Source organism: Leptonychotes weddellii, unplaced genomic scaffold, assembly GCF_054177405.1.
Source record: "Leptonychotes weddellii isolate Sample4059 unplaced genomic scaffold, ASM5417740v2 HiC_scaffold_1824, whole genome shotgun sequence".
NCBI lineage: Eukaryota > Metazoa > Chordata > Mammalia > Carnivora > Phocidae > Leptonychotes > Leptonychotes weddellii.
This window is the reverse complement of record NW_027766902.1, coordinates 3,163-13,943: the sequence shown is the minus strand read 5'-3', so window position 1 is coordinate 13,943 and position 10,781 is coordinate 3,163. Positions and strand designations below refer to the sequence as shown.

The 10,781-nt window shown below is 40.4% G+C and overlaps 1 long non-coding RNA gene across 1 annotated transcript; it reads left to right on the top strand.

The window, feature by feature from the left end:
* The first annotated feature begins 6,521 nt into the window (after positions 1 to 6,521).
* Positions 6,522 to 10,557, top strand: LOC145718606 (uncharacterized). Its single transcript, XR_014141918.1, has 2 exons — positions 6,522 to 7,276; positions 9,776 to 10,557. It is a non-coding gene; the product is annotated as an uncharacterized LOC145718606 (long non-coding RNA).
* Positions 10,558 to 10,781: the final 224 nt, after the last annotated feature.

Genomic DNA, 10,781 nt, shown 5'->3' with positions numbered 1-10,781 from the left:
TTCCTTCAGTTTTTGTTTGTCCTGGAAGCTTTTTATCTCTCCTTCAATTTTCAATGACAGCCTAGCTGGATATAGTATTCTTGGCTGCATATTTTTCTCATTTAGTGCTCTGAATATATCATGCCAGTCCTTTCTGGCCTGCCGGGTCTCTGGATAGGTCTGTTGCCAATCTAATGTTTCTACCATTGTAGGTTACATATCTCTTCTCCCGAGCTGCTTTCAGGATTTTCTTTGTCTCTGAGACTCGTAAGTTTTACTGTTCGGTGTCAGGGTGTTGACCTATATTTTGAGAGGGGTTCTCTGTGCCTCCTGGATTTTGATGCTTGTTTCCTTCCCCAAATTAGGGAAGTTCTCTGCTATAATTTGCTCCAGTATACCTTCTGCTCCTCTCTCTCTCTCTTCTTCTGGGATCCCAATTATTCTAATGTTTCGTCTTACAGTATCGCTTATCTCTTGAATTCTGCCCTCGTGATCCAGTAGTTGTTGATCTCTTTTTCTCAGCTTTTTTATTTTCCATCATTTGGTCTTCTATATCACTAATTCTCTCTTCTGCATCATTTATCCTAGCAGTTAGCGCCCCCATTTTTGATTGCACATCATTAATAGCCTTTTTGATTCCGACTTGGTTAGATTTTAGTTCTTTTATTTCTCCAGAAATGGTTTCTCTAATAACTTCCATGCTTTTTTCAAGCCCAGCTAGTATTTTTAAAATCATATTCTGAACTGTAGTTCTGACATCGTACTAATGTCCGTATTGAGTAGGTCCCTGGCAGTCGGTACTGCCTCTTGTTCTTTTTGTTGAGGTGATTTTTCCCATCTTGTCATCTTGTCCAGAGGAGAATAGATAAATGAGAGAACAAAATGCTAACAGGGTAACAACGTCCCCAGAAAATATACTTTAAATAAATCAGAAAAGACCTGAAACCGGGGGAAAAGAAAGGGAAAGAAAAAAAAAAGAAAAAGATAAAAACAAAAACAGAACAAAACAAAAAAAACAGAATATGATCAGATATGATCAGGCTGGTGCATAGATCAGTGCCACACACTAGATTTTGGGTGTATTTTGGTCTGTTAGAAGAAACTGCCTCTCAAAATTTTAAAGAAAGAAAAATTTACATATGTATAAAAATAAGGGTTAATACGATGAAGGGATGGACTATGACTAAAAATGAAAATTATAAAAAATTTTATAAAAGGAATTGATAAGTTGTTTGGAAAAAGAAGAGGGTTTAGGAAAAAAAGGGGGAGAGAGTGTGATCAGGCAGGAAACTAGAACAAAGCCATACGCTAGAGATTTAGGGTATATTTTGATCTGTTAGAAGGAACTGTATCTCAAAATTTTAAAGAGAGAACAACTTACATATATATGCCAAAAATAAGGGTAACTACTATGAAGGGATAGAATATGACTCTAAAAATGAAAAATAAAAATGTTTTTTAAAAAAGGGATTGATAAGATGTTGGTTGAAAAAGGGAAAAAAAAATTCAAAAAAAAAAAAAAAGGACAGTTAAAAAATTAACTTTGAAAGACGAAGGAATCATGGTAAAAAGGCCATGACTTCTATGTGCAGTATTCCCCTAGCGCTGCAGTTCTGCCGTTCTTATTGATCGGTAAACTTGGGCTTGGCTGGCTGTTCTTGCTGATCTTCTCGGGGAGGGGCCTGTTGCCATGGTTCCCAAATGTCTTTGCGGGAGGTGGAATTGCCCCGCCCTTGCCAGCCCCAGCTAAGTAATCTGCTCGGGTTTACTCTCGGGAGCTTTTGTTCCCTGCAAGCTTTCCGTACAGCTTTGGAGGACCAGAGTGAAAATGGCGGCCTCCCAATCTCTGCCCGGAGGAGCTGAGAACTCGGGGCCCCTCTCCTCAGTGCGCCCCCAGAGAAAAGCAGTCAAACACTCCCGTCTCCCCGGTCTCCGGCAGCACTCCGTGCGCACCCGGCCTGTTGCCGAGCATTTCTGTCTCTGGCACATGAGACCCCATGTGGAGTCTCCAAACCTAGCAGATCCCTGCGGTGTGCTCCCGCACAGCTCCTCCCGGGGAGGAAGGGGAGTCTCCCCAGATATGCCGCTTATTGGGTCCCTGCTGGAAGAGCAGTGGCCCGACTGTGCTGTGGATCACGGTTTATGGCAACCCCGAGCTGAGAGCCCGCGCCTCGGCTCCATCTCTGCAGCCGGCTTCCCTGCTCTGAGATCTGGGAGCTCTGCTGCACTCGGGCACTCCTGGTCTATCTGTGACCCCGAGGGTCCTGAGAACACACTGTCCCACGAGGGTTCCACCCCCCACTTAGCCACTGGAGCAACATCCCTCAGCGGAGCAGACTTCTAAAAGTTCTGATTTTGTGCTCCGTGACTCTATCACTTGCCAGAAGCGGTGGACGGAGGCCCCCTCCCCCATCGTCTATCCTCCCGAATTTCGCCTCGGATTCACTTCTCCGCACGTCCTACCTTCCAGAAAGTGGTTGCTTTTCTGTTCAGAGTTGTTGCTATTCTTTTCTTCAATCTCCTGTTGAGTTTGTAGGTGTTCAGAATGTTTTGATCCCTATCCAGCTGAATTCCTGAGACCAGATGAAATCCAGGTCTCCTACTCCTCCGCTATCTTGCTCCTCCCCCCTCAGCCTTTACTTCTTATTCCTTGCTCTAGTGTAATACTAGGTCCCATTGATTTTTTTCATTTAAGTGACTTTCACATTTCCTTGCTATTACTGCTGCTGTCCTTCAACCCTACCTAGGCCCTTGTCTTCTCACACTGGATTTACAATAGTAATTTTTTGCCTCAATCATTCCTGCCTCCAGCTCACTGTGCCATCTTAATCTTCTGAGAACACTCTGTGGTCACCTCTATATAGGGATGTCCCCTCAGTGATTGCCTGATAATCACCATATAAAGTTCTAACTCTGAAGAGACAACCTTGCCTTTGCCCCAGATATCTCCAAGCTTTTTCTACTACTCACAATAGAACATTCAGCTACTGCTCTTATGTGCCAGACCCTGATTTAAGCATATTACACATAAGTACTCATTTAATCCTTCCAAGAATGCTCTGTGGTAAGTATTATTTGATCCCTATTTTACAGATGAAGAAACTGAAGCACAGAAAGATCATATAACTTGCTTGAGGTCAAATAGCTAATAAGTGGTGAGAGGATTAAATGAGCTGATACATATAAAAGTGTTATAAGCATATGAGCACTTCTTGCAGCTTACATATATTTAATATATACTAGTATTTTATGTTGCCATAGAGTCTTAGCACTTCTAATTTTTAGAGGTGCAGAATGTTCTTAAAGAGGGTTACCGTAGTTTTTCATTTTTTTAATTAAAGATTTAATTGATTAATTTATTTGAAAGAGAGAGCATGTAAGCGGGGGGAGGGACAGAAGGGGAGAGGGAGAGAATCTAAGGCAGTCTCTGCACTGAGTGTGGAGCCCAATGTGGGGCTCGATCTCAGGACACTGAGATCATGACCTGAGCCAAAACCAAGAGTCAGATGCTTAACCAACTGAGCCACCCAGGCACCCCTAGTTTTTCTTTTATTGGGCAATATAAATTTCTGTCATAATGCTGTGATAAAATATCCTCATGCACATAGCATGTTGACCTGGGTATCCTGAAGCCCTGGGATTATTATTTTTTTTTTAAGATTTTATTTATTTATTAGAGAGAGAGCATGAGCAGGGGGAGGGGCAGAGGAAGAGGGAGAGAATTTCAAGCAGACTCCCTGCTGAGCAGGGAGCCCCATGCGGGGCTCGATCCCAGGAGCCTGATATCATGACCTGAGCTGAAGGCACATGCCTAACCATCTGAGCCACCCAGGCGCCCCAGTCCTGGGATATTTTAATTTGGAAAAGTTTAGGCTTTGGGTCACACTTATTCCTTGTATATTCTCTCCATTTTAAGTCCTACTTGGTGAGCCTATAACATAGGCTATAGGATGAGATGGCTCAGATGATTTTCTAGTGTACTACTAAACTCTTAGCTGAAAGAATTCAAGATGGTACCTTCTTTTTATTACAGTGATTGATGGGCGAGTGTCCTTGGACATTGAAAAGCCTTTCTTCACTGAAGAGTTTTTTTTTTTAATTGTAAAATTCCTTGTTTAATGCTTTATAGCAGATGATTTTAAGATCACAAACACTTTTTGCTATGTGAGATTTTTGAACTTTTATTCCTAAGCCTTATTAGCATATTGAGAGTTGCCTATATATGAAACTTTTTCAGCCTATACCGTTCCCCATCTTCTAAAGTTCTAAGTACCCATGTCACTCTTTTTGCCATTGATTTATTTATTTTGTTTGACTTGTGCATTTTTTTTTAAATTTATTTTTAAAATTTTTTAACTGGCTAAAAATTGTTTATGTTTAAGGTATGCCAGATGATGTTTTCATATACATAGTGAAATAATTATTACAGTCAAGTCAGTTAACATACCCATCTTTTCACGTAGTTACCCATTTTTTTGTGGTAGAACACCTAAGATCGCTGTCTTGGCAAATTTCAATCTTTTTGCCGTTTAAATACACCCTGTCGCAGTTCTTTCTGCCCAGTCCTGCTCCCCATGCTTTAATAAAACCATCTTTTTTGCACTGAAAAACAAACACCCTATCTCCTTGTGGTATGTCAGTGCTTCATGTGCTTATTTATGTAAGAAGTGTTTATTGAGTTATTATGCCAGGTACAGAGAATATAGCAGTGCCCAAGTAAGATGAGATTACTGTGTTCATATCAATGGCATTCTTGTGTAGAGAAAAATTAACTAATTAGGCAGTACATTGTGATACAGCACTAAGTTATAGGGGAAGCTTGAGAAGCTATGGAATCAGAAGCTGGACTCTTCACCCAGCCTGGATAGTCAGAGATTCAAGTTTCATGGAGTAAGTGACATCTAAGTCAAGATCTGAAAGATGAATAAAGTGACCGGGGTGAAGGGGGATTACCTACAGGTTGGGGAGAGAGGCAGGTAACATGATCAGCCATGTGCAGAACTTCAAGAGACCATTCAACTTGGGGGACTGAAAGTAGTTCATTATGTCTGGAACTCTTGAGTATGAAGGGTAGTTATTACAGCAACAGATAAAGGTGGAGTAGTGAACTGGTTGTATCTTAATGGAACTTGAAAGCTGTTTTAAAGAATTTCAGTGTTACGCTTAGGCCAATGGGAATGTGAAGTGAAGAATTTTTAGTTTGATTAGTGTTTCAGAAGATGACCCTGGCTGTGATAATGGAAAATTGATTTCAGAGGGAAATCTTGGAGGATAGAAGAGAAACTCTTTTTTTTTTTTTTTAAGATTTTACTTATTTATTTTAGAGAGAGAGAATGCACACAAGTCAGGGGAGGGGCAGAGAAGCAGACTCCCTGCTGAGCAGGGAGCCTTATGTGGGGCTCGATCCCAGGACTCTGGGATCATGACCCGAGCTGAACACAGACACTTGGACTGAGCCATCCAGGCGCCCCAAAGAGAAACTCTGTTAAATAAGTTATGATTTAAATTAGATGAGAGATCGTGGCCTGCACTTGATAGTGGCAGTGAATGTTAAAGACTTAACAGATTTGAGAGATGTTTGAGAGAAGCAACAGAAATTAGAGATGTGGTAGGGGTTTCTGAATTGGACAGGTGAGAGGTATCCTTTAGTAAGAATGTTAGGATAGAGAAAAAATTTTAAGATTTTTTTTTTTTTTAACAGAGAGAGACAGAGCAAGAGAGGGAACACAAGCAGGGGGAGTGGGAGAGGGAGAAGCAGGCTTCCCGCAGAGCATGGAGCCCGATGCGGGGCTCGATCCCAGGACCCTGGGATCATGACCTGAGCCGAAGGCAGATGCTTAACAACTGAGCCACTTAGTTGCCCCCCCCCTTTTTTTTAAAGTAGGCTCCGCCCCTAATGTGGGGCTTGAACTCTTGACCCTGAGATTGAGTTGCATGCTTTACCAACTGAACCAGTCAGGTGCCCCATGAGAAGCATTTCTATGTGGAAAGATGATGAGTTAGTTTTACATATGTGTTACATTTGCACACCCTGCTGCATGTCCAGGTGGAGTACTGGGGGGCTCAGGCAGAAGCCTGTTGTGGGCTGAAGAGTTGAAGGTGAATGGGAGGTGCCAAAATGGAGAAAGCAGTTCTAAACAGCTCTTTCCAGAGGGCTTTTTTTCCTTGTCTCTCCCTACACACACACACACACACACACACACACACACACGCTTTTTTCCCCCTATGAAATGAGAAAAACAGGCAAGAACCTCACTCTGCTTATTTTGTCTTTTCTCAGAATTATGTCATCAGCTTTGTGAGGATAGGACTTTTATACCTTTAAAAATGAAAATAATGGGGGGGCACCTGGGTAGCTCAGTCGTTAAGCGTCTGCCTTCGGCTCAGGTCATGATCCCAGGGTCCTGGGATCGAGCCCCGCATCGGGTTCCCTGCTCAGCGGGAAGCCTGCTTCTCCCTCTCCCACTCCCCCCGCTTGTGTTCCCTCTCTCGCTGGGTCTCTCTCTGTCAAATAAATAAAAAAAAAAATCTTAAAAAAAAAAAAAAATGAAAATAATGGGGCACCTGGGTGGCTCAGTCGGTAAAGTGTCTGCCTTCAGCTCAGGTTGTGATCTCTGGGTCCTGGGATCGAGCCCCACATCGGACTCCCCATTCAGCAGGAAGTCTGTTTCTCCCTCTATCCCTCCCCTCCGCTCATGCTCTCTCTCTTCTTCGTTCTCAAATAAATTAAATCTTAAAATAATAATAATAATGATAATGTCACACAGTAAATACCCAGCACAGTTCTGTGAAGAGTGAACAGTTGATGCTAACTACATTAAAAACTTTTTTGTTTTAATTTTTCTTTATTAACGGAACACATAACTGAGTTTTCTTCCCATCACTTTAGAATCATTTCGTTTCTGAGCAAGATGAACAGCATCTGTATGCTCAGAGCACATATAAAACTCTTTACTACATTAAAAACTTCTTATCTAATGTTCTTTTAGTGTTGAGGTTGAGAATTTATAAAGTAAAAAAATGTACAGGTGGAATTTTTCTTTTTTGGTTGTTCCTTGTTACTTTTTCACAGTAGAAAGAAATAGCAACTTTGACCAACAGAGGGCACTAGCTTCTGCTTGATGAATAGGTTGACCCTTTACCTGTCTGAAGAGCTCAGTAGACTGTTGCTCAGCAGTTGATTTTTTTTTTTTTTTTTTTTTTTTAGATGGGATGGAGGTAGACACTACACCAACGGTTGCTGGACAGTTTGAGGATGCAGATGTTGATCACTGAAAATGATTTATGCTGCTGTGGGGTGAGTAGTTTATTTTCTTCCTTGTCATTGAACTTGAAAATCATGTGAAATAATTTTTATTTTCAGGAGAACTCTATATAATTAGCAGCTTGGAAAGATGTTAGTTATCCATTTCTGAAATTATTGAGACTTACGTGGTTTTTTTCCCCCTAAGGAGTCAAGGTCTGCAAACAGTGATGTTCAGGTTAACATTTACTGAGCACTACATGTTAAGTGCTGTGTTAGACATTGGGCAGTGCTAGGCATTGAGGCATGAAAGAATAAGACACACCCAACTTCAGTGAACTCAGGAGGAGGACATTAGCCCATTATTCAGAAATGGGCTCCCTGGTTGGGAGCAGCAGAGCCTGAGATAATCTCCCGTTCTGCTCTTGAGTCACCTTTTCCCACTTGTGGTGTTTGAAACCTTAACATGTACATCAGAAATCACAAAGCAAGATTTGCTGCAACTCACTGCTGTTCAGTTTAGGGAGGAAGTAGCAATTCCATACTGTATCTAAGTCTTTAATTTAATCATAATCCTTTTTTTTTTTTTTTAAGATTTTATTTATTTATTTGAGAGAGAGAGAGCAAGAGCAGGAGAGGCGGTAGAGGAAGAGGGAGAAGCAGACTTCCTGCTGAGCAGGGAGCCCGATATGGGGCTCCATGCCAGGTCCCTGGAATCATGACCTGAGCTGAAGGCAATCACTTAACCAACTGAGCCACCCAAACACCCCTAATTTCATCATAATCTTGTATTGGCTTCCCTCCTTCTGAAAATAATGGAGGACCAAGGTCCTGGGCACCTTAGTGTTCAAGACCAGTTTGCCAAACCGTAAGGCCATGCACACTTTTCCAAAAGCTGTCATTTCCCAAGTTGCTTCATTCCTGCTTTCTTGACTGACATAAGAGCTCACAGCCAGTTTTCCCTGACACATTCTTGTGAGCTTTGCCTAAAGTTTGTCCCTGACTTTGCTGCATGTTACCCTGAGAAATAAATTGTCCTTTGCCAGCTTGAGTATCTCAACTGTATGTTTGATAATAACTGAGGGTTATGTGGTTAATTCATACCACCTAGAGCTCTAGGACTAGTAATCCTAGTTGGCCTTCCCTTATGAGCTGTAAGATTTTTACTTTGTTAAAATTGTTGTCCCTCTTTCCCCTCTACAGTGTCCTCCTACTTCTGACCAGGTAGCATTTTCTTGAATACTGGCTGTCTCCAGTCTTTGAGGTGTTACTTATGCCCAGGTCCTTTATTTTAAAGCATATAGTAATAGTGTGGCAAGATTTATATATTTTGGCTTCACTCTTATACTGTTGTGAGTCATCCAGTTGGGTTGTGAGATCCCTCCTTTTTCCAAGTTCCATTTACCTTCCAAATTGTTGCCATGTGAACATAACATTTCTTTTTACTATAACCATGAAAAATGATAATGAATCTCTGTTTCCTCTCAGGTGCTGCCAGTGGAACTATCAGAATAATCTTTTAGAGTTCTGTGATTTATATTTCTTGCTTTAAATACTTAATTTTTATTTCCACAGCATTTATTTCTGTCATTGTAGCCATATAGTCTAAAACCAGCATTGTCTCCTCTGCAATTAGCTAAAATTACGTGTTCATATTGCTGCAGCTCTGTTACCTTTAATTTTCAGATCTTACAGTTCCAGATATCAGTACTTCACTCTTACACTGTATGGGAAATCTTTTGGTGCCAACTTAAGTCTTCTTCCCTTCTCACTTTCCTGCTTATCATGTTCTTTATAGCATGTTAACTTTTTCAGTTCAGTAATACTTAGTACCTTTTATTGAAACTGGAAAACATTTTTTGATCTTCTGGCTTTTACGTATTTCTTCTTGAAAAATAGACTATTCAGAGAGTACCCACTACTGTATTAATAAGAAACGCATTTGTTGTGTCACTAATGGTTACACAGATGAGATGTTACTGCAGTTCACTGGTGAGAATTCTTAGGATTCTTTGTAATGTAATTTTATGGTGAAATAATCATAAAATAACCACAAGCTTTCTAATGAGCTGATGATTTGTTTTCTATTCATTTTATGCTACAGCTGGAGTAGAGAGCTATTTTGTTCATAAAGTTTATACAAATTATTCATCTGGATAATTGACCTGAATTCCAAACAATGTCTTTAAATTTTTAATCATTTTAACTTGTTTTTGCCTTTAAGGAATGAAGAAGGAATAATTAGAGTGTTTATGCAACCATTAATGATTTCAAGATAATGGAACTAGGACCTCTCGGTGCAGGAGATGGGGTGGAGTCAAGGCACAGGAGTGGTAGAATCACAGCTCTACCGTATACCGGCTTCTGTGCCTTTGGACAAGGCACATAACTTCTTTAATCCTCAGTTTCCTCATTTGAAAATGGGGTTGATAAACTACCTGGCAGGATTGTTGCAAAGACTAAGATATATATCTAAGTTCTCTGGCACTCTTGACTAGGCATTCAATAAATAATAGCTATTATTATAAACACTGTAAATCTTTTGTTTTTCAGATTCTGCTCGTAACTAGGAAAGAACTTGGTGCCTCTTCTACTGTGGAGTGGGTGTTGATGAAATCTTTTTCCTTCTCCAAAATTTACCTGAACCAGTTCTTTTTTGAGACAGACTATACTGAGACAGAAAGTTGTCACCAGCAGAAGAAACTATGACCTTTATTAACAAAGGTGAATTAACTTAACCAGTAGGGTATTTGTAGTTTATCATCTACCCCAAAATTTCTGTGTATAGGTGCCCTCTGAGTAGGCCTATAGTTCCAGCCTTCACTATATGCATCTTCTGTAACCTGGCAGACCTACCTGAGAATGCGCAGGCACTTGAAGATGTAGGTAGACTGGATGGGAAGGAGGGAGGCTGAATCTAAGATAAACCCTTTTACAGTCTAAGAGTCCCATTACCCCTTAAAAAGAAAGACAAAGAGATCTCAGAGAAATCTTGGCCTCTGCTCGTTCTTCACAGGGATAAGGGGTTTTTTGTTTTTGTTTTTTTTTACTAATTTGGGGCCCAGATTAATTAATTCAGGCATCTTTAGGGAGCCTCTTGGGAAATACCCTAGCCACATAAAATACCACTAACACGGATGCTTCTGACTAGGTTTTACTCCTTTCACCATGTTTCACCAGTCTGTTTTGTTATAACCTCTTAGGTTATATCCTTTAATTTCTAACCTCTTAGGTCGGTTTCCATAACAAGTGAAATTGGGATGAAATCCTCAGAGTGCTTCAATGATAATTGTTTTGTCTTTGTAATAGTTTAACAAATAAATCTAGGTTTTCTATATTGTGCTCTCATTCTTGACTGAAACCATTAATGAGAAAAAAATTTTTTCATTAAGACTGTCAAAAAACGAGTCTTGTTTGTTTATTTTTGTTTGACTTTTGAAAATATGAACATGAAATGAGTAAGAAAATGTATAGGTAGAGTTTCTGGCAAATTTTTAGTAGGGCAAGAATTTAATACATTTCAAGGGATTTCTGCTTCTTTCACTTGGATCAGGAATAA